General features: G+C 40.1%; 1 pseudogene; it reads right to left on the bottom strand.

Moving 5' to 3' along the window:
- Window positions 1–3,141: 3,141 nt before the first annotated feature.
- On the bottom strand, window positions 3,142–9,685 carry LOC147458163 (uncharacterized; annotated as a pseudogene).
- Window positions 9,686–24,034: the final 14,349 nt, after the last annotated feature.

The following is a 24,034-nucleotide window of genomic DNA, read 5'->3' as shown; positions in this document are numbered from 1 at the left end:
ACCGTGTACATAGGCATCAACACCTTGACAAGAACCTTGCTTAAGAGCATTGAGCTCATTCCATACTGCATTTGCATCTTCAAAAACTTGGAAACGCTCTAAAAAAGCTTCTATAAACTTGTCAAGACTCAAACCATAAGAAGAATTCACTGCCTCTTGAGCTTCCAAATCCATGAACCAAACACGGGCCTCATCTTTCAAAAGCAATCCAAATAGCCTCAAAATATTCTCCTCATCACACATATTGTTGCTTATGCATGCCACCTCGACTTGCTCCAGAAAGTCTTCCGCATCTTCACCACTTCTTCCATGAAATTTCGGATAAGAGAAAGCCATGGCTACCCAAGTTTAATGCTTTGAGAACCCCTTTGAACACACGTGCAAGAACCCACAACTTTTGACTGACTCAATTCCCAGAAACTTCAATGGAGCTCAACTTAGATAAGGACAAACACATGTACATCAAATGAGTTTTCGTAGTTGATCATTGGAATTACAATAGGTAAAGGATATTCCAGTATCTCCCTTAATCTTCTTGGCCCGAACATAAAGACTATGCGCTGCTGGAAAAAAATCTTCCTAGACACATGAACATTTATCTGGATTCTTTGAGTTAAATGAAAAGGAGTGAATTGAGGTCCGTTTTGATCATCCATTAAAGCCAACCATGAAGCTCCCAAGAAAGCACACCTGTCTTATCCTCTGATTTTGCCAAAATTTTAGCAGCATAACAACATAAATGGCTCACAAGACCAAAAAACCAGCCATCCTAACTTGGAAAAATTTTGGCAGAGTTTCCCCAGAAGTAGAGCAGTAGGAACCCAAAATATAGATTGTATATGTATGCATAAACTGTCAACAATAGAACCCGAGCATCAAATAGGACTCACTAGTACATAGCCTATGGCGAGGTCACAAAAAGGGTGCTCCAGCTACCTGTATCACTGAAAGGATCTCTACATTTGAGAATCCCCCAGCTCAATAAAACCTCACGCTATCGACCCTCACACGAAGGCTAATGCAAATCGCATATAGTCAAGTCTCAGAAATGACTATCTTCTAGACCAAGTCTCAGAAATGGCTGGGACTGCCAAATAAAACCAAATATGGCTCCACAAATGCGTACAATGGCAGTTTCCACAAGTAACGTACAATCCAGCAGACAATGCGCTCAAATAGGCGCCAAGTGATGCATTCCCACAACAACTGCAAGTGACATCACTGCTAGTATATCACTGTACTCCAGCTACCTGTACCTGTGTGAATCACCTGTACCTGTCCCTGTAACCTGTAACCTGTAATCTGCAACCTACAACCTGTAATCCCGAATCTCGAAGCTTGAAGCTCGAAGCAGAAGGTACTCGAAGAAGATCCTCCGTGGGGGCGCCAAAAGAATGTGAGCGGGATGAAAACACACACAGCGTCTCTATAACGACCCGACACACACTCTTGGGAAGATACACACACACACTATGGGGCACCACTCGGCTTACACAACACACCTGGCCGAGACAGGGAACACACCTCTGGAGTGAGAGGAGAGAGACTATCCACTTGCCCACTCCACACAGAGACACACACACACACACACACAAAAAAAAAAAATCAGCTCAAAAGAGGAGAACTTCTGATGTTTAGATACAAATGAGCTTGGGCCAACACCAATGGGGCAAACAGCTCACACAATATGGGTAAAAGATACCAGATACAATCACAAATTGGAGAAGAAGCTTCACTCACCAGAGAAGATTACACAGAAAAAAAGCAGAAAAAGAGTGAGTAATTTGGCAAAATGGACAGCGCCATCGCATCCGAAACGGCCCAAAACCCCAGTCTACAATGTCAAAGTGCTCAAATCCGACCTCGGATGAGCAGTTTACGGCCAAAACAGGCTCCAAAATGAGCAAAAACACAGCTGCGGCTGTTCCTCCTCTCTTCTCCACGTTTTTTCTGGTCTTCTCTCTTTTTTTCAGTTCCCACACTTAGCTTTTTTAGTTGGGCACCTTTGGCCTTTTAGATGACCTCAAACGGATCCCGAACAGGCCAAAAACTGACCTCGCAGTGCATAGTTGTCACCTTTTTGAATCATTTGCACACTTGGCACTCAGCTTTTTTCCAATAATGCATCTCGCCACCACGTGAAGTGGCCCCAAAAAGTGGTCCTAATGATAACCTTTCTGCGTAACTTTCACAAGAAAACACCCACGTTGTGTCCATCCTCATCTGCGTGCAAATATTGACCTCGTTCGCCCTCCTGACGCCACTAGATGCCATCTGACGCACCTGCTTACATCATGTCGTCGGCCCGCGGATAGCTTCCTCGAGAAGTTTGATGCGCTACCAACTCCTCATTATTGTAGAAAAAACACACTGGTACTGGTAATAGTGAAAATCGATGCACTATGTACATGTTGTCCTACCTGTACACATGTGGGCCCCACGTAACCACCTGGCTATGGAAATTGGGCAATCCTTTATTTGATGCACCATGCATGTGTATGTACATATGCGCAATTCCTTGCTCGAAAAAACTCCTGACAGCGGTAATACTCGCGAAAAATACGAGAAACGCGCCGGCGGGTCTGCACCATACAATCTCTCTCTTTCTTGAAGCTCTCTCTCTCCTCTTATGCGGTAATGCTGTGCGGTAACAACAACATTCTCTCTCCCATAGTGTGAGCATACCACAAGGTCGAGTCTTACCATACCCCGAGCGACATTTTCCGAGTGAACACAGATCCGAGCAAACAAATTAAGGAAGTGAATCATAATACATGAAAATGAACTCAACAAGGTATAATATTACAAACACTATTCCATTTGTTAATAACTAAACCCTACATCACAATTACTTGCCAATAATTCTCTAAATTCTTTAAGTAGTTGCTTTCGTCTCATCAATGACTTAATGTTTATCCATAACACAAATTACGTTGTCAAATCATTAATACAAGAGAATTCCATAAAAAACGGACAAAGTTTTCTTTGTAAAATGACAAAAATTTCAAACTAACCATGGTCCATTGGACACCTCACATGAGGATTTCAAAATATTCACTTTCAAAATCATACAAGGAATGACATGTCCATTTGTCAATACTTAAACTCTAGATCATAAGCACTCGCTAATAATTCTAGACTCTATGAAGAGTCGCATCCGTCATTGATGAAAACATTGCGTTTATGACGCGTTTCACAGATATGAAAGTCGTATCGCAATTGCTTCGCCATCCTTTGAACCGCTGCCTCTACATAGATTGGCAATGCACTTCCACAAAAGTGAATGTAGTCAATATGCATGCACTCAAAATTCAATCTATGGATCTCATTAATAACATTAAACGTAATTCTTTCGCAAGATACATAAATGCCAAAAAGTGAAACATAACATAAAGACCCAAAACACAGAGCAAACAAAATAGGGAAGTGAATCATAATACAAGAAAATGAACTCAACAAGCTACATTTTCACAAACACTTGCCAACAATTTTCTAGATTCTTGAAGGAGGCGCATTCGTCTCATCAATTCACAATGTTATATATTATCCATAATACAAATTATGTTGTCAAATCATTTTCATACAAAAAATTGGACAAAGCTTCCTTTGTAAAATGAAGAAAATTTCAAACTAACCATGGTCCAATGGACACCTCACATAAAGATTTCAAACACTTTGAAAATCATAGAAGGAATGATATGTCCATTTGTCAATACTTAAACTCTACATCATAAGCACTCGCTAATAATTCTTAGACTCTATGAAGAGTCGCATTCGTCATCAATGAAAACATTGCGTTTATGAGGCGTTTCACAGATACGAAAGTCGTATCTTCAATTCCTTCACCATTTTTTGAGCCGCTGCCTCTACATAAATCGGCAATGCACTTCCACAAACAAACAAAAGTATATGTAGTTATTATGCATGTAATCAAAATTTAATCTATGGATCTAATAACATTAGACTTAATTCTTACGCAAGATACATAAATTCCAAAAAGTGAAACACAACATAAAGTTCAAAAACAGAAAAGTAATGTCAATGTCATACCAGGAGCGAAGTCTCACTAGTCATCATAAGGGTCGACATGCAATGGCATGTCACCCTCATCCTCAACATCTAGAGAGGTAGATGCCTCCTCTCGGCTTCGCTTTTTAGGGCAAAGCAAGGGAACCACATAGTCTCTAATAAGAGACTCATCGGTGTCAAGCTGTCACGGGAACCGAATAATAGAGATAGACAGCAAAACAGAGGAAGGAATCTTTGTATTGATAGTGTTTGATACAACAGAGGAGCAAAATATATATGGGCGCACTCTATTGTACGGAGCTCGAACCTCCCGACCACCCTCGAGCTTCAGTTCGCTTGCATGCGGCGTCTCACTCGCACTCGCACTCTCACTCGCAGAAGAGAGATCGGTGAATCCCCCCAAAACGCACCACCCGTCCTTCTATTCTCCTCCAAAAGCCTGTGACCTCTTAAAATAGCCGCTTTTCTTTTTTTGGCGTTCGGTCGACTCGACTTGCGCGCCAATATACCTGCGAGAACAAGGTAAAAAAACGTGATCGCGAAGCGATCCGTAGAGGTTAGTTTTTTTTTGCAGCTATCTTCAACTGAACATAACTCCCAAACGGAGCCAAAACAGCCCAAGTCCGCCTCACACAATCTTGTTGCCCTCGCTGTGCTCTTCGACGACTATGTGATGGAAAATTTCCATAGCCTGCTCCGATTTGTTGAAAATCAACCTGCAAAACAGCATTTTCTACAAAAATGATGCAAAAACAGCAAATCCAACTTTTTTCTTAATCTTTGGCCCTCAACGAGCATCAAAACATCAAAATCTCTAAAGACTCAAAGAACCAAAGTTGCTCCTTATAACGCAGGCTTCAATCGCTTCATACATCACTTTTTCAAAATCCCACGTTAACACCTTCCAAAATGCCCCAGAAAGTGCCTTCCGGATCAAAAAATTTTATTGGACGAAAACAATCCACACATCCTTCTACATAGTGGACTAACTTTAAAACGACCAAAACTTCCTAGAAAACAAAATTTATTACTAAAACACCTCAAAATCAAGTCTTGTTACACAAGCGCAGCACATGCTCGTTCAGATGATAAGCATGCAACCAAAACGGGAGATATACCACACCCAAGCTCCAAACAAATACCTCCATGTCGACAAAGCAGCTCAACAAAAGCTGCAACAAAAGCCTGGCTCCGTTGCATCTCACCCCGCCAAGGCATCCCTGATCCTGATCTAGCTAAAGAAGGCTCCGAAAAATGGTGTGTCATGAATGAATCTGAAGGTTGGATACGCAAGCCAGAGAACATAGTGGTACTTTCAGCCCAAAGCATGCTGGCTGCATCCTAATCCTGTGTACCATAAGTAGCATAGAGCACTGGCAATGCAAATCAAATTACAAAACCACAACATTGAAGAAACATTGAAGAAAGAGCCTCAACAAAACTATACAATACTGAAGTGAAAACAATACCTGAATTCGACCAGATAAACTCTCAACATATCCATATGAACTATGATGGAGCACTATAATGCGACGATGTACCACCATCTCTGAAGCACGACAGAACCTCTCCACCTATCCAATAACCTCTCCTATTCATAGGTTCTTGTGAGAAAAAACTATCGATATTATGAAATAATATTAGTGCAAGTAATCAAACACAACACAAATACCTGGAGTAGAAGCCATAATGAGCAGCCATCCAGAATCTACAAGTGTAGAAAAAGTCAAATGGATAGCAGATCGTACATGCTCCTCAATGAAAATATCCCAACGAGATGGAGAAGAAGAGCCAATATGCAATCCACCAAAAGAAAGATCCAAGAAAACAAAATCTGCGGCCCACGAAACAGACTTTCCCCCAGGAGTGTATGGCACACCGCTTGAGTGAACTCGAGACATATGTTGATGCACAAGATTCCACGATGCATTTCGAGTACCCTCTCTATAGTATGCAACGATAGAAATGTAATCGCCAACAATAGCAATACGTCATGTATCAGCAGGAAGCATTGGGTAACGCAAAGGAGACTCCAAAACATAGACAAATTGTATGCTCCTCCTAACAACAATCAAGGCCAAGGAGTCTGCGGCGACAACATATTTATGATATGTGAACTTTTTCACAAAGTATTAATAAAAGTCGACAATAAAAATTCCGACACTTACCATGCTCTAGAACATCCTTCACAATAGTGGTATCAACCACAGTCTCCATCCTCTCACTAGACAAGTGGACACATTAAAAGACATGTACAACAGTTTTTGAACCTACAAGAATCAACAAGATGAAAACATAAAAGTTAAAGAATGACATAAGCATACCTAGTTGTCTCGCCTCTGAAGTAGCAGGTGGTGGTTGTCTCGCCTCTGCTGCTGCATCCCTAAGCATGGTTTCTCGAAGCTCTTCCTCTCTCTCAAGGATGTGACCCTGCACCATATCTAACCACCATGGACATGTATCTCTCTCCCATGTTGTCAAAGTGGGCATGCTAGGGGGGTACATATATGTGTCCTTTGACGTAGTCTATGCCCACTATCTCACCACAAATGGGAGAGTTGGCAAGATCCCCTTTGAAACCAAAAGTGACAAAAACCTAACAAGAAACAAAAACATTGAACACATGACTTGATAGTGACATACAAAGCAAGATCAAAATTGTTACAAACCTGTAAGCCAATCGTTGAGCTGCCATTCGAAAAGTATCAACTTTCTTGAGTGCTTGTTTCTCTACATCTTTGCTTTTGGCCTCCAAAGAAACCTCCAAAGGATAGAGAAAAGGCCTAGCTTCAAACTTAATTTCATCAAAGTAGAACCCCAATGTGCATTCATGTGGCAATGGTGCCCCTCCTGGAACATTTGAATTATCCAAAACAAGTTGTGTTGCTCTCTCATAGACACGAGCAAGGTAGCCCTCTCTACGCAGCCAACTACAAATTTAAAAAACACAAAACACCACAACAAATATTATTTCTTAGACAAATCAAGCCAAACATTAAATAACTAGTAAATCATACTCACTGTTGAAACAAATTATCTCCCTTCTGCAAACCAAAAGCAGTCCTTGTGATCCTATCAGACTCGAGTAATGAAACCCATTGGATTCTATTCTGCATAGGGCATCATGGAGTGCAATCAAGTTTAGCTTCTCTAATGTTTCCCAGCTGTCATGTCCCCATTTGAGTGACATAATCTTTGCCAACCAGTCTATCCCAAGATTGGGATCCAAAATATTCAAGAGCTACAACACAATACAAAGAGCATGAAGTTTTACTTCACATCCATAACAACAATCAACACAATGACTATTGCTTGATTATTTGGTGAAGTGTACCTTTCCAATGCGTTCTTGATATTTATGTATTATCTCACGATGAATGCTCTTCTCCTCCTTCTTCACATCCTCTACAGGCATTCCTTGCTTGAGTTGAGTCAATCTAGACTCTTTCTCTTTAGCTATTTGAATATAAAAAATAAATCAATTTGTCTAAGAGTTATTCAAATGACTTAAAAAATAATTTTCAAGCAAAAAAAACAAAACAAAACTCACATCATAAACTAGCATGCCAAGGTAGCGTCGTGTGAGTGGATACCAAGGTTCTGCACCTTTAGCATACTTTCTTCGCACAGATGCAATTAGTTTCTGGTCTTTGTCGGGGAGAGTTTTTAGGTAGCTTTCATGTTCAGCTGTACATATGTGATTGGTGTTCACAATCTCATCCTGTATGTGAGTGGCCACCAAAGCAGCATGTTCATATTGCAAAAACCCATATTGATTTGTTTCCATAATAAAGTATTCAACAACAAGATATATGCTTTAGTAGATACTCACACATTCATTCGTTGCAAGCTACTTAGCAATGCAATCTCAGGAACCTTGGTGGGATCTATGATAGTACAAAGGACCCTACAATGTCTCTCCTTTGAGGTGGAAAACTTCTCTTTGATAGCTTCAGTCCATGCAAGCGTGCGATGGTTGCCCTCCCAAACACAAAACATGTGGTCTGACAGATCTGGAAACCTTGGTTGGCTTTTGAGCTCGAACTCATACTCCTGATTGATTTCTATCCAAAGAGGATCCCACTTTTCCTTGATGTCATTCATCTTCAAAACAAGAAACCAAAATTAGTGAATTCAAAAAGATTTTTTAAAATAGAAATTCACTTAACAAATTTAAGAAGCTTCAACTTACTTGTAGCAATGGTTTGCTCTCTCTTAAATGTCCAAAGTGAAACAATGAAATCTCCCTTTTCTTGCATATATCCTTCCCTTGCAAAAGCCGTTTTTAATCCACCTAAATCATCTCTTAAACCTCTGACTCTAGCATATGGAATCAACCTACACAATGGTATAGGAGGACAGTCGAAGCAACTGAACATACGTGTGGTCTAAAGTACATCGGCACCTCTATGCATAAAAAATATTTTGCTCCTCGTCAATCTCTGCAGCTGCAGTTACCTCATCTCGCATTTCTCAAGGGATAATTTGAAGTTCTTTTTCTGCAGGAGCCAATGTGTCATCAATTTCGTGCATAGACCCTTGGTCAACAGTGAATCTCTTCCTCTTCAATGCCATGACACTCTGACATTTCTGTTACTGACACTGATGACACCTGTTCACTACTTTCAAGTGGTTGTGTAGACTTTTCATTACGTAGACTTTTCTTTAATCTTCCACGAGATGGACTACAACTAAAATACACAATCAACATCTGAAAAAAAAATTACATTGCCTCTAAACATGAACTTTAACATGCATGTCTATAAGCAATGAAAACTTGCCTTTAAACATGAACGTTAACAATGAAAACATTGCCTTTAAACATGAACATTAACATGCATGTCCATAAGCAATGTTTCAAATAGAATTTAATCTTTACATAGTCCATTGGAGGAGGCAAAATCTTTACATAGTCCATTGGAGGAGACAAAAAATAAAGATTGAAGACAAAAAATAAATACTATCTCCAACAAAACATTGCTTGTAAAGATGCATGCTAACATGTAACATGTATGACTAGAACCTCTTTTGTGCATAAAAACAAATTCTAGAAATACAACAATATATTCTGCTTCTCTAATGAAACATTGATTTTAAACATGCACGTTGACATGAAGGTCTTTAAGTTGCCCTTCAATAAAATACACAATCAATCTTTGAAAATATTTGGACAGCACCTCCTTTGAATGTGGAAAAAATTTCATAAAATATAATAATCCAATGGACACATCACATGAGGGTTTCTTAATATTGAATATAAAAAACAAAAATAATCTCTTTTGAAACATTAATCACGTTTCTCTGAGCATGCATGTTAACATGCAGGTTTTTAGACACTAATTGACATTTTAATTAATATGAAATTTAGCAAGCTTGGATGATTTGAAAGCTTTTTTTCATATGTAAACATCGTCTCTAGGCATTCACATTAACAGGCAGATCTTTAGACACTAAATAAAATTTATCAAGCTACAAACATTCTCGTCAACGGGTAGTTCTAGAAGCAATTTGCTTTTGTAAAAATATATACATTATTTTTTATACAATTTGCTTTTAGGCATGCACAACGACGGGCACCTCTACATGTATAATAATGACATCAAAAAAATGGTGAGAAAATGTACCTAACAGGAGGGCGTCCTTTATGTCCCGCCATTGCGCCTCTCCGATTTTTTGGTGATGCTGGCATGGAGATGCAAGCTTTGTGTGGATACTCGGATGACAGATGCTCTAGCGCTCAGACTTTGCAGGTGCTTTCTCACCTGCATGTGCAACTCAGACTCATAACCATATTTTGAAAGCCTCAAGAGACCGCACGCTCATGGTGAGGATGTCTCAGTAATGTCTCGCTTATTTGAGGAGAGAGAGAGATGGATGTGCGTATGTTCAATAACTCTGAGTACGTGCTTTTGTAGAGACCAACACCACCGAGGAGTAAACATCTATAAGCTACTGCAAGCTCAGTCATCATGGGTGCGTGAATTCTATACTCTGCACATTCTATACTCTGACGAATTGAACTCTTCACATTCTATACTCTGCACATGCGCACCAATGCTCATAATAAACTGTTTTCAAAAACCTTGAAACCATGACAGAGAAATCTTCACACATTATGGTGCTCATGGTGCTCATGTGACATGTTGGGACTCCGTTGGGCCTTGCTGATGTGCAGAGTATACTAACAAGGACAAAAAGAACACTACCCCACAGATTTCATTCCAAAGAACCAGAAAGACAAACCGCAAAGTAAGGCCGATTGAAACCGATCTTGATTCCTTCTTTTGAGAGCCACACTTCCTGCCATCACTTTGCTTAAATCTTAAAAAAATACCACATCCTGAGCTTCAGTCAAGGCTTGGATGAATCTCTTGAAATTTGGAGCACTTGAACTAGGATCTGAGCTTTGTACTGCACGCCTTGCGTCCTCACTCAGCTGGAGAGCATTCTGACGAATCTTGGCATCTGCCATAACTGATCGAATCTTGCTCTCCACTATAGAGTGAGTGAGCAACTCCTCTCCATGCTTCTTAAGGGCCAATCCATTCCCCCATTGCTCTTCTATACATCGACAATTCAACATCTGATCATCAAAATACGGGTATCCCAATAGTGGCTTCCCTTGAACAACCCCTTCCAAGATAGAATTCGAGTCTGCATGTGTGAAGAAAGTGTCTACAGCGGGATGTGCTCATGGTGCTCATGGTGCTCACGGTGAGGATGTCTCAGTAACATTAAGTACATACAAAGGCTCACTTTCCACTTAATCAAATAAAATTTTAATATCAGTAAGTAACAAACTCACACCTGTCAAGATTTTCTCTGTCCTGCCGAGATTTGCCAAAGACCTGTCGAGACCTGCCGCGATTTGCTGAGTCCTGCCGCTGTCGAGTCTCGAGATTTACTCAGTCTTGCCGAGCACTATCGCGATTTGCCGAGTAACTGTTGAGAATTGCCGCTGCCAAGAATTGTCGAGAACTCCCGTTGCCGAGACCTGCCACGATTTGAGAACTACCGTTGCCGAGACCTTCCGCGAACTGCACCGATTTGAGCCTACTGATGGACACTTAAGTACTCTGCTCCCAAAGACCGCACCTTAACGTGCGCTCACTACTGAGCTAAGCTTTGGTTTTTGGAGCCCAAAGACCTGCTCCCAAAGACCCCACGTTAACGTGCGCACATCTTACCTTTTGTTTTTTGAGAACTCCTCCGATCGAGACCTGCACCACTTTGCGCCCAAAGAACTGCTCCCAAAGACTGCACGTTAACGTGCGCTTTGCTTAGCTTTTTGTTTTTGAGAGCTTAACGGATTCGAGGTATTTCTTTGAGAGTTGCTGTGACACCTGCTCCCAAAGTGCGCGTGCTCTGCTGCACATTTGAGAGCTGCTTCCAGAACTACATGTTAATGTGCGCTCACATCAAGCTCTCCCAGGAAAGCCAGAGATCTTCAATGGGGTAAGGCATTTTTTAGAATAAACCAAAAGAGTGGAGTAGTGATTTTGAGTTGGTGGAGTAGTTATTTGTCTTGAACGACGTTTGTTGGTGCATTCATGATTTTAATTTTTAATAATTTTCAATCATTAAATGTTCACGCTGCTTATTTTTAAAAAGTTTATATTAAATCTAATTGTATATATTCTTTTTAAAATATGTTGAAAAGAAAATCATCACTAATGTGTCTTGAATTGCGGTCAGGATATGGAATAATCATTTGCAATGTGCGATTCTGCATTTATGGCAGCAGGATATGGAATAATCATTTGCATGAGAATCATGAAACGCTTTTGTTGCAAAAAAGTTTAAAGTTTATATTAAATCAATTTTATTTATTTTTGTAAACATTAAAAAACATCTTTAGATTTGTTAAAAAGGGAATCGTCATATTTGAAAGTTGTTGTGTCATTCTAGTGGATTGCAGCTACAATGGGTTGTCAGATTACTATCTATGGTTCAGTTCGTGGTCAGAAAGTTTTGTTACTTCTTGAAAACAGATTCCATGAATTACCTTTGCAGTCAGTGAGAGAAGGTTTTGGCTTGTTTACGAGTTCGTTTACTCTGCACCCATTAACATGAATGGGGAACATGTAAAAATGGAATCCTCGAGGTCAAGTTCTGGTGAAGAGGTCTTTTTACTGGATCATGAAGTGTGCCAGTTTTTTAAAGTTCGAATAACAAACACTCATGAACATCAAGGCTCCCCGGGAACTGAAGCTTCTCCAATAGTTCTGGATATTGGTTCAAGTGATGTCACAAAGAATCAGACCAGTGTCATGGATATAATTCGATCAATGCCCAATAAAAACAATCTTCATTCTGCTTTGAATAAGACTAATGAAATTGCTCAATGTAAGGAGATTCCTGCTCAATACGATGGATATGTTGCATTTGAATTTCCACCAACAAGCAACGACAATACAATGGTTGGCATGGGGCAGCGTCATGATTGTCATTTGTGGACAGAATATGTCACTTGTAGTAGTGCTTGCTTTCCTAGTTCCATTCGCTTCAGTAGGTGTTCAGGTCATCTCCGTTGTGTCAATGATGCATGTCCTTTCTATTTGCGAGCAAGAGTTCATAATGAATCACGATGGCGTGGTCGTCTCTCTAAAGTTATTTCCATTAGAATATTGACACCTAAGCTAGGGACAATGGTTTGTGTCCATTGCAATCAAATGCCTTTTTGTGTTGCAACATGTCCTGCTGTTATTTATTACTGTTTGTTGCCAAAAGATAAGCAAAGAGTTACTCGATGTGCTATTCATATGGGAGAGCATAAGCACCCTTGTGTTTAGGGAAAGAATAGGTCTACTGATCAAATGATAGATTCGCTTCTGCAAACTAAAGCAAACCAAGATCCTTTCACAACTGCCAAGCAATTAGAACGTGTTGCTACCCAAGATGTGATAATAGATAAGCTAGTGATGAAAACTGCTTGCAAAAATGACACTATTGAAGATGGAGAGTTTTCAGAATTTCTTGATACCATTACTCCTCTATCTAACAAGTGAAGAATAGAGAGGAGCTTAGAGATTGCCGAGAGGTCAAAGCATTTCAGTGCAAAAGGTTTGGAAGCTGTCCTAGACCTCAAGAGCAGGTGTAGGTATCATTTCATTCATAGTGTACTTTTTCCTGGACAGCTTGGAGGTTCAGAGCAGCCACATGTGTTCAAAATGTCGATCATAGGTCCAGGGAGTGGAGTTGACTTGGTGAATAAGATGTGTCCAGGAGGAACTTTAGAGAAAATGTGGGTTCATTTTGATCATGTGCACCGTATTCAAGGGTGGCCAACAATGTCTGCTCATGTCTACAACCCATTTGTGCGTGAATTAATGACAATTGCAACCTGTGAATTCACTGTTGAAAATAAATTTTCTCAAATAGAGTTTTGGAAAATGTTAAATAAAGTGGTGCAAGATCAAGGGTATGAAAAGCCAGAATTCAGAGGGTTTATGGAAGATGAAGCAAATGCAAATTGGGTTGATGTTCAGACTGTTTACTTTGGTGGGGAAAAAACAAAAATACCTTCCAAAGAACGATCATGTGGCTTTCATTGGGAGCAGTCCATGATTCGACATGCAGTGAAATGTATTCGTCCATATTCACAAGAGGATCACAAAATCTTGTGCCGAAATCAAGCAGACATTTGTAAAGAAGATCTACGCCAATTTTGGAAGGCAGGGCATGTTTTCCATGGAGAGATGGCTTGTTTAGAGACTTGGATGGCTTGGTGGGATGTAAGAGTACAACATTGGGGAGGGAGATTTGTAACACAGGATGAGTTTGGAATTTTTGTGCCAACAACAAACTTGTCTGAGGTTAAGCATGCAATCATGCGTGCATCTATTGGTTACAAAGATAAAATTAGCTTGTATGAGGCAGTTGGTGCAGACATGGCAATGGCAGTGCTACAAAGCGTCAAATACAATGCTCTACTGGTCCTGGGATCGATGATCTCACAAAGCGATTTTTGGGCCGATCATCAACAACGCCAGCTTCCAAATCCCTCATTGACTTGACACACTCTTCAATGTCTGAGATGGGTTTTGAAAGCCGGTTGTGACAGTTACAGAGCCGGTTGTAGGGCCAGATGTGCATCGAGAGACTAGCTATGGAGTTGGAAAATATTGGCACGAGGTTAATGTTCTAAAGACACTTTGGGCTATAAGAAGAACTGAGCCTGGTCGAAAGATGACTTGCTATGGGATTGTTGATAATCAGAGTAACAGATGTGCACGATACATCAATGAAGGGAATGACGATGTCACACGTGGAACTGCTGCTCCATGCTTTTGGGGACGCAGAAAGTATCCTGCCTCTGGTTCAAATCCAGGTGGTTTAGTGGAAGGTTTTGTGTGGTTTGAAACTCCAATAACATGCATACATGGTGGATACATGAAATGATTGTAGGGGCTCTAGGGCCAGCACCAGGTGTTTGGCCTGTAGTGCAGGGAACACAATTATTGCCACAGTTGATGTGGAGCACTTGCAAGCAAATGGATTTTTCCTTCAATCGACAATAAAAGCTACCAATTTAGGTAGTGGTTTGTGATCAAGAAATAGTGTTCCCAGTGCCTTCCGTCCTAGGTATAGCGATGGGAAAATTGTTAAGTGGAGATCAAAGCGGACAAAAGATGTTCATACAAGGATTGCTTTGGGGAGCACACTTGAAGCAAAATTGGTGAAAGAAGTGATTATTGTGTGCAATGAAACACATGTTTTCTATGTCAGTATAGAGGGGTCCAAGGAAAAGGGGATAACATACTCAATGACAATCTCTGATTTTCCACGATGCACATGCGAGGACTTCCAAAAGAGAGAATAAAAAAAACAGACCTACGTGTCGTGCAAACACATGTACTATGTATTTCTTCATATTCTTGGGTTAGACTCACATGCACATGAGTTCATGCACTAGGCTGCTTTATCCAAGGTAGAAATTTTTCAGGCTCTGGGGGGCACTAGGGCATCTATGCGTCCTTAGGATACTTACACAACATGGTGTTCAAATTATATACTGCACACCGTTGCAGTAGTTTCTTGTGGGCTTTTACGTTAACTATCAATCACCATCCTAGGAGTTTTTAGGTTGCAATTTTGAAATTTTTGGGAAATGTCAAACGTAAGGCTTCGAACACATAAACTTTCCATGTATTTAATATATTGTTGTCGTTTTTTATTGGCATTTGGATTTACTACCAGCTTCTATCCTAGAAGTTGATAATTTTTGCATCTTTTGGCTTTGCCTTGTAAGGAATTGCGTGAGTTCAGTTCCTTAGTATGCTCTCGACTATATTTTGTTTAAAATTATAGGTCGTCAATAGCAATGTGTTTGAATGTCTACATTGTTTTTGCATTCCTTACCAACAATCATGGTAAGGGAGTTCATGGTTTTGAATATATTGGCTTTACCTTGTACGATAACACAGTTCTAAATCATATGGGTTTACCTCGTAAGAGGCACGGTAAACTATTAATTTATTTCCTTGGAAACTATTGGTCATCAAAATAATATGTGTCTAAATGTTTTCAATGTCTTTGCTCAATTAGTGCTCACTTAGATTTGCTCATTGCAGTTGTTTTTTGTGGGCATTTACGTTAACTATCAATCACCATCTTGGAGTTTTTAGGTTGCAACTTTGAATTTTTGGGATACGTCGAACATATAAGGCTTCAAACACATCAACTTTCCATGTATTTAGTATATTGTGGTCGTTTTTCGTTGGCATTTGGATTTACTATCAGCTTCTATCCTAGGAGTTGACAATTTTTGCATCTATTGGCTTTACCTTGTAAGGAATTGCGTGAGTTCAGTTACTTAGTATGCTCTCGACTATATTTTCTTAAAAATTATAGGTCATCAATAGCACTGTGTTTGAATGTCTACACTGTCTTTGCATTCACTACCAACAACCATGGTAAGAGAGTTCATGGTATTGAATATATTGTCTTTACCTTATACGACAACATAGTTCTAAATCATATGGGTTTACCTCATCAGAGGCACGGTAAACTACCAATTTATTTCCTTAGAAAATATTGGTCATCAAGAAATATGTGTCTAAATATTTTCAATGTCTTTGCTCGATTTAGGGCTCAATCGGATCCAAATTGGTACATGTTCACTCAATTTTTAAGTTGCATATTAATCCTTTGATTTTGCCAAATTCGAGTTTGAAAATCTCAACTACTGACTAAATTAGCTGAAATTGAAGTGATACACATAGAACAATCACAATAGTTAGCAAAAACTATACTGTCTTTGTGAAAGAATAGCTTACTTTATCAAATTGTACAGGAATCAGGTTGGAGACGAGGAATCGGATCTTGACAGAAAGTGCAATCAAGTCAAGAAGAAATTGACAACAAGTCAATTCAAAGGTAAGTACTCTATCCAGGGCTTCACGAGTTTTTTTGAACCTTAGATCTAGCCGTGTACTAGGAGATCAAGGAATATTTGGAGAAACCTCCAATAGAGTATCCACCTCAAAAACCGGAACGACAATGCGATAAAAGCATATACTCTCTTTTTATAAGACTAATCATCATGGAGCTCAGGTTTACCTGGATCCTAATAAGGAGTATGCTATTCGCATTGATGACCATGGCATTGAGTTTGAAGAGGAAATCAGGAAAAACAAACAAGGAAAAATGTACATAGATCGAAACGGAACTCAATATTTACAAGTCAATAACCCTGACGTATAGACAAATGGGGGTTAGAAGTAAATACCATAATTCCAAATATGGCCGCAAAAGAAGGATCGCCAACTTTAGAATTTGAGGGATACAATCAAGTTGACTTGAAGCCTTTGAAACGTCTTAGTATAGATAATCCTAGGATCAGAGTCTATTATTGGGAGGATAGAAATGTAGAAGATCTTCTATGGACTGCGCATGCCAAATCAAGACAACTAATGCCCATGAAGATCATTTATATCTTCAGGATCTAGGAAAAGGGATTAGCAGATCTACCAACCTACTTGTTTAGGGATTGTTATAACAACAACTTTGTTTTGATGACTCCTAAGGAGGTGGAACAAACCAAATATCAAGTATATTCAATAAGAGATTGGATATTCGGCCAAGGACTAGAAACTATTCCAAGAGATGAACACCGTGAGAGATATTTTGAGAGTAATGTTAAGAAACCAGAAACCACCTCATCACGCAGAAAACTGGGTGACACTATAGCCAGTCCAAGACTACATGAGTCACTATTTCCAACATGGTCGAATTAGGGTTGCAGAGAAACGCACACAGCTTGGAGAAGATGAAGGAAGCTCGAGGCACACAATAGAGAGTGTGTTACATAGTATGCAATGGAAAGATAGATAGCCCTAGAGTGATGGGTGTATATACAATGCATGGGGGAAAAAAACCTCCTAAAGAGGGAAAAGATGCCTCGACGGTCCTAGTGTGTTCACACACATCACTACCACATGTATATGGTAACAAATCCCCCCTGTAGTGATGCGGTGAACGAGAGATGGCACATGAGTAAAGGGAAGTGCCATGCCCTGAGGACATGATCAGTCCACAAAGGGGAGTAAGCCCAAAGATTTGCAGAAAGATTCAAGATTCTCACGAGACAATGCCTTTGTGAAAACATCTGCAAGGTTGTCCTGTGTTGGCACATAAACCAAGCTGATCTCTCCTGTTGAGAGCCTCTCCTTGACATAGTGGTAATGCACCTCAATGTGCTTTGTGCAAGCATGAAAAACACCCAAGTCTACACTGCCAATGTGCTCTGACTGTCAAGGTAGATAGTGTTGGCAGTATCCTCTCCAACACCCAAATCAGCCATAAGGCATCTGAGCCATACACACTCAACCATAGCTGTGAAGACTACCCTATACTGAGACTCACAACTCAAAGTGGCCACAGTAGGTTGCTTCTTGATCAGCCATGATATACATGAACTGCCAGGCATGAAACAGAAACCACTTGTGGACACTCGCGTGTCAAACGAACCAGCCCGATCTTAGTCCGAAAAAGCATGTGCTCAATAGAAGTCTTTCTATCATGCCATGATTCATATGGAGTAATAGAATGCAAAGCTTTCGTAGGACACCTGTTAAGTACATAAGTGGCACACATGATGGCCTCAAGCCAAAAAGAATGCGGCAAAGCTTGACTTTTGACCATACAACGTTCCATTTCCGTCAGTGACCTATTTTTCCTCTCAACAACACCATTTTTCTGAGGTGTATAAGGCATTGTATATTGGTGTTTTATCCCATGACTAGCTAGAAATGCATTAAATTGATGAGACATATATTCCCCCCCTCGATTGGAACGGAGGGTGCCCATAGTACAGTTCGAGACATTTTCAGCCATAGCCATAAATTGTTTGAAGGACATAAAAACTTTGGACTTTTCTTTAATTAAGAGGAAATACCCATGCATGCCTGGAGAAATCATCAATGAAAGTCACGAAGTAAGGGTAATTTCCCAAGGACGGAGTTTGCATGGGTCAACAAACATCACTATGCACAAGCTGCAACCTGCATGTGGCCCGAAGTGAACCATCCTTTGGAAACTTAGAACGCTGCATCTTACCCAAAATACAGCCTTCACAAACATGTTTAACAGGTGCTTCAAGCGGCGGCAAAGAAGCAACCATATCAGATTTCTGCAAACGCAGTAAACTGACAAAATTCAGATGACCAAAACGTGCATGCCAAAGTTTTGCATCTGAAATAGCCCTAGAATCTACAACAACATTTGCAAAATTTTGTCCATACTTGTCATACAAAGTGAGCTTATACAGCCCATGGCACAAAAGGCTAGATGAAACAATTTCATCACCACCAAAATTGAGATCATGAACTGTACATCTGTCATCCACAAATTTGACTACAAGTCCAAGTCTAGCAAGTGCGGATATAGACAAGAGATTCTTCTTGATCCCAGGTATATAAAGTGCATCAACAAGTGTGAAGGAACTGCCATTTGCAGCAGTAAGCAAAATATTTCCAACTCCTTGAACCGGATAAGATGCATTGTTGGCACAAGTGATTGAATTCCCATGAGGGACTGACTCGAGAGAGGTAAAAAATTCACGATGTGAGGTAATGTGCTTTGTAGCACCAATGTCAAAATACCACACATGTGAATCTGCAGCAACTGAGAAGCATGCATCATAAACATCAGGATTGTAAGTGCACTCCGCACTAAAAGCCCCTTCTGCATCAACATCAACATCATAGTCTCCTTTCATAGAAGACTCAACAATGGTTGCATTTGTAGTGGAACCAACAGTTGCAGTGGAACCACCCTCTTTCTTTTTAGCCTCTTTGGCCTTCAACTTAGGACACGACTTGATCAAGTGATCATTAGCTCTACAATAATGGCAATGCATTTTCTTTTTGCCCTTATCACCATAATTTCCAGATAAAGTGTTGTCGGCAAAAGCATTAGGAGCAGAAGTTTTGCCACTCGCAGCAGAACCATAAAAAGTGGCTGCATTTCTGCTACCACTCTTTCTTTGAGAAGCAATAAAAGCCTGTTCAAGTGCACACTGCCTAGTCTTGTTTTTCCTTGAAAGTGATTCTTGCAACATCAATGTGCATAATGCATCAAACTTGACAACTTTAGGATTTCCTTGGGTCATAAGTCTCCACGTACTAGCAAAAGTCTGGTAAGAATCTGGTAAAACATGAAGAACAGTCTGCACAAGGGAACTTTTCGAAATGACTTGACCTGCACAAATAAGTTTGTCATTAATATCCTTGACACCATCAAGAAAAGTGTCCATATCATCTTCCTCGTGCATAATCTTCGACTCCAGCTCTTTATGCAGCAAAGCAATTTTAGCCTCATTGCGACTTGCATAAAGACCAGCCAAAATATCCCAAGCCTGTTTTGCAGATTTTGCTGAACAGATGTGAGGAACAATGGTGCATGAACCTACGCAATCCTTTACATCCCAACGAGCTTGTTCTGCCATATAAAAAATAACTCTAATAGCAGCAATCCTTGCAACAAGACCTGGAACATCCTCAACATCGCCTACATCCTCAAAACGAGGACGTACATCAATGCCCTGCACAATGTTCCAAACGCCCTTTGACACAAGCACATGTTGCATCATATAAGCCCACATAGGGTTTAGGGTTCCCATCCAACCTATCCTTAGCAAAAAACATCTTGAACACATCTGTGTTGTTGTCAGCCATGGTAAATGTTGCACCTGATGTGAAAACTGCTCAAAAATAGGAGAAACATAGCAGGAACAACACGCACTATATAGCACAAACCGTAGAAGACTGTAAGGCACCTGTTATGTAGAAAATGGCACTGATAGAAATTCAGCATAAAATGACAAAATTGCCCGTGCAGACCTACCTGTAGTGGAAATGGAGGCCGAAATGAACCCGAATTAGAAATCTGAGCAAACTAAGCGCTACGATCTTTCCCAAAATATTTGTCGACCTGGGAACGCTCACCAAACCTCACTGTAGTCGGAGAAAGTGAGCAGGCGTGTGCTGGAGCAGCTAGCGACTAAGCCCGGGAGGACGCAACTTGCTCTGATACCAATTGTTGAAATTAGGGTTGTAGAGAAACACACACATCATGGAGAAGACGAAGGAAGCTCAAGGCACACAATAGAGAGTGTGTTACTTAGTATGTAATGGAAAGATAGATAGCCCTAGAGTGATGGGCATATATACAATGCTCGAGGGAGAAAAACCTCCTAAAGAGGGAAAAAATACCCCGGCGGTCCTAGTGTGTTCACACACATCACTACCAAATGTATATGGTAACACAACAGATTGTTTTGAAGGACTCAAAACAAAACCAACTACCAGGAGACCGGGAGTTGAACCAAATAGACGCATCATACCAGTTGATTTTCAAAAATGGGTCAGAAAATATAGTGGATCTGGGGATCCATATGACCACTTAGCAAGCTTTAAGCAAGTGCTAAGAGCAGAACGCATATTCGATCTCCATACTCAATTCGAGGGGTTTGGAATGACATTAGAAGGAAAAGCATTGACATGGTTCCAAAACATTCCAGCAAGGTCAAACATGGACTTGAACACATTAGATCAAGGATTTGTAGCTTCTTGTTCCAAAACGAGGATCAAACACAATAATGTAGCCAAAATCTATAGCTTTAAGTAGAAACAAGGTGAGTCTATTAGGGATTGTGCAACTCGAATAAAACAATACATTGCCAGATGCCCAGAGCTAGAGATACCTACAAAAGAACAACTAGTATCATTGTTTCTAGAGAGACTGCTAAACAAAGAACTTCATGCTATACTGTATCGCAAGAAGCATACAACCCTAGAAGAGTGCGTATCAAATGCAATTGACTTATGAGAGAATGGTGAGATTTTCAACGAAGAAGATGTCCCTAAGGATAACCAAAGTGAGAAAACAACATCCACCAAACCAGCACAAGTGGGAACGGCTGCTGCAGCACCACTTTCATCCATAGAAGACACGCTCAAAAGGATGAATGACATGATGAATAACATGCAAAAATCACCTATGAGGGGACTAGGGCAAGGGATACCTCAACATGGCCAACCAATTAGACCGCAGAAATGGTGTGCACGCGAGGGTAAATGGACCAACCATGAGACCAATCAGTGCTACTACTGACCAAAGTATGATGGAAATTTTCAGTACGTTCCCATGAGGCTACAAGGACAACCCATGTATAGATACCAGCCTAACATGGCACCAGCTCAAAGACAACCGATGTGTATGGAAAGACCTCAACCCGTGTTGGGTCAAAAACCTCCATATCAAGGACATAATGTAGTGCTTGTAAAGTACATGCATTCAGAAGGAGTCATAGATGAACAAGCACTAGTGCCTATTACACCCTATGCTGAGCCTAGTCCATCTACAATAATGGTAGAAGGAGATTGGTATAATGCACATCCACCACCAATGGAAGAACCTATGACTTATACTCCACCATAGCTCGCACCAATCTGTTATGTAGCTAATCAAGGTGTTAGAACTCCTATGGTGAGACCCATGATTAAGCCAAGAACGGAAAAATATCACAACTGTGGTGTAGATGATCATTGGGAAAATGAATGCTCAGAGCCTCACAAAACGTCAAGCCAGTTGAAGCTTATTGCATACAATGTTGCAAAGGGGGAGGACACTTCCCGGAAGATTTTCCTAAAAATCCTTCAAACAATGGTAAAACAGTAGTAAACATAGTCCAAGTGATACCTAGTAGCTCATCTGAGAGTGAAGTGATTGTTCCAATCAAGGTAATCACTAGAGCCCATGCTAAGAAAAAGAAACATAACTCCTTTGATGATTTAGAGAATACAAAAGTTACCTCTCAAAAGACCAAAAGAAGCAGAAGCAAAAGGTATGAGATGAGAAAACATAAACAGTGAGCTGAAATCGAGGAGAAAGCAAAACAACTAGTCCAGGAAAAGGTGAAAGAAACTGGAAGCGAAATCAAAGAAACAACCGTAAAATCTAGAGGATCAATTTTGCTCGATAAATTTTTTGAGCCTATTAATGCAATCTTGAAAGCCTACCAAGCAGGAATTAAAGCAGGCCAAAACATAGAAAACAAATGGAAAAACCATCCTTCTCTCCAAACACGGAAGCGGCTAAGCTTGAAGCTTATCAAAATTTGGTAAGAATCACGCAAGAGATGCTGGAAAAACAAAAACCCAAGCTTGAAAGTATGGAAAAATCTGAGGGGCTTGTGGTAAAAGACAATCAAGAAAAATCCGAAGTGGTGGTAGAACCCCACATTGAACCAAAAGAGCGAGAACTTATAGTGCCGGATAGCAAAGATGCCTTAGACGAAATTCCATTTGTAGAGGAAGACTGGCAATGGCACTTATGGAAAAAATTTAGAGAGATCAATGATGGGAGCCTAACTCTAAAGTCAGCTCCTATAGAGGAAGTTTGGTTAGAAAACCTACCTCTTGATATGGACATGGATGTAGAATCCTTGTATGGGGATTGTGGATTTGAAGCTTCAGGAATGTCTAAACCATTGACCTTGAAAACATTACCCTCTTACTTGGGAGATAACAAAGATGAATCCATAGTGTGTAGGACCACTTAGGTAAAAAGAGCAGGACAAACCCTAGAAGTAGACAACATTCATTTCAATCATGTCTACGCCCATCCAATGCACTCTTACTTTGGGAGAACTGTTAAAAATCAGACCATATTTATGGAATGATCTATAGAAAATCCTAGAGAAGGTGGGGCTCATCGCAAAAAATTGGGAAGATTGAAACACGAAATGGACAACAACGCGATTTGATCTGTTCCAATGAAAAAAATTGGAGAATACTATGAAGGGGAACAAGGAAACACCACCCTTCCAGTGAAATATAATGACATATAAAAAAATAGTACTTTTTGGTTATTTTTCTTGATATTGAAACTTAAAAATGGAGCAATCCAACGAACAACAATAAAGCTATGTTTTTCAATGGATTTTCTTAATTATTGGATTTTCACTTTGCTTTTTTAGTGCATTTTGTTATTTTTTTAAATTTCTAATAACAAGATAAAAAATTAATAATAATTAACAACAGAACTTAGATGGAAAAATTGAAAAACAGTGGTGATCAGAAAAACAAGGCGGACAAGCACAAAAAATTTCAATCAAATCGGCAGATGGAAGCGGGAAACCTAAATTAGGCGGCCAGACCTACTTTTATAGAATTCTTGCAGAATGAGCTACAGGAATCCGATTGGGAGAATTTTTGAGTCTAACATAGATTTCACGGCCTAGTAGGACTAACAGGGAGTCTGGGAAAAATTGGTTCGGAAAGTCTGAGTATAGATACCCAAGGTAGGCTAAAAATCAACTCAATTCCACTTGTTGCCTTTGGAGAGAGAGCCTTTTGACCCTCTTCGTGTGTACTTTTCGGAGTCCACAGTCACCTGTTTTCAGCATCATCTCACATGAGATATGAGGGGTAAGTTCTTTACTCATCAACAATCCATTTTGTATGGCCGGTAGTTAGTCTAAAACCTTAGAAAAAACCCT

Source organism: Adiantum capillus-veneris, chromosome 5 (genome assembly GCF_014529385.1).
Source record: "Adiantum capillus-veneris isolate H3 chromosome 5, ASM1452938v2, whole genome shotgun sequence".
NCBI classification, from domain to species: Eukaryota; Viridiplantae; Streptophyta; class Polypodiopsida; order Polypodiales; family Pteridaceae; genus Adiantum; species Adiantum capillus-veneris.
This window is presented reverse-complemented; position numbering and strand designations above follow the sequence as displayed.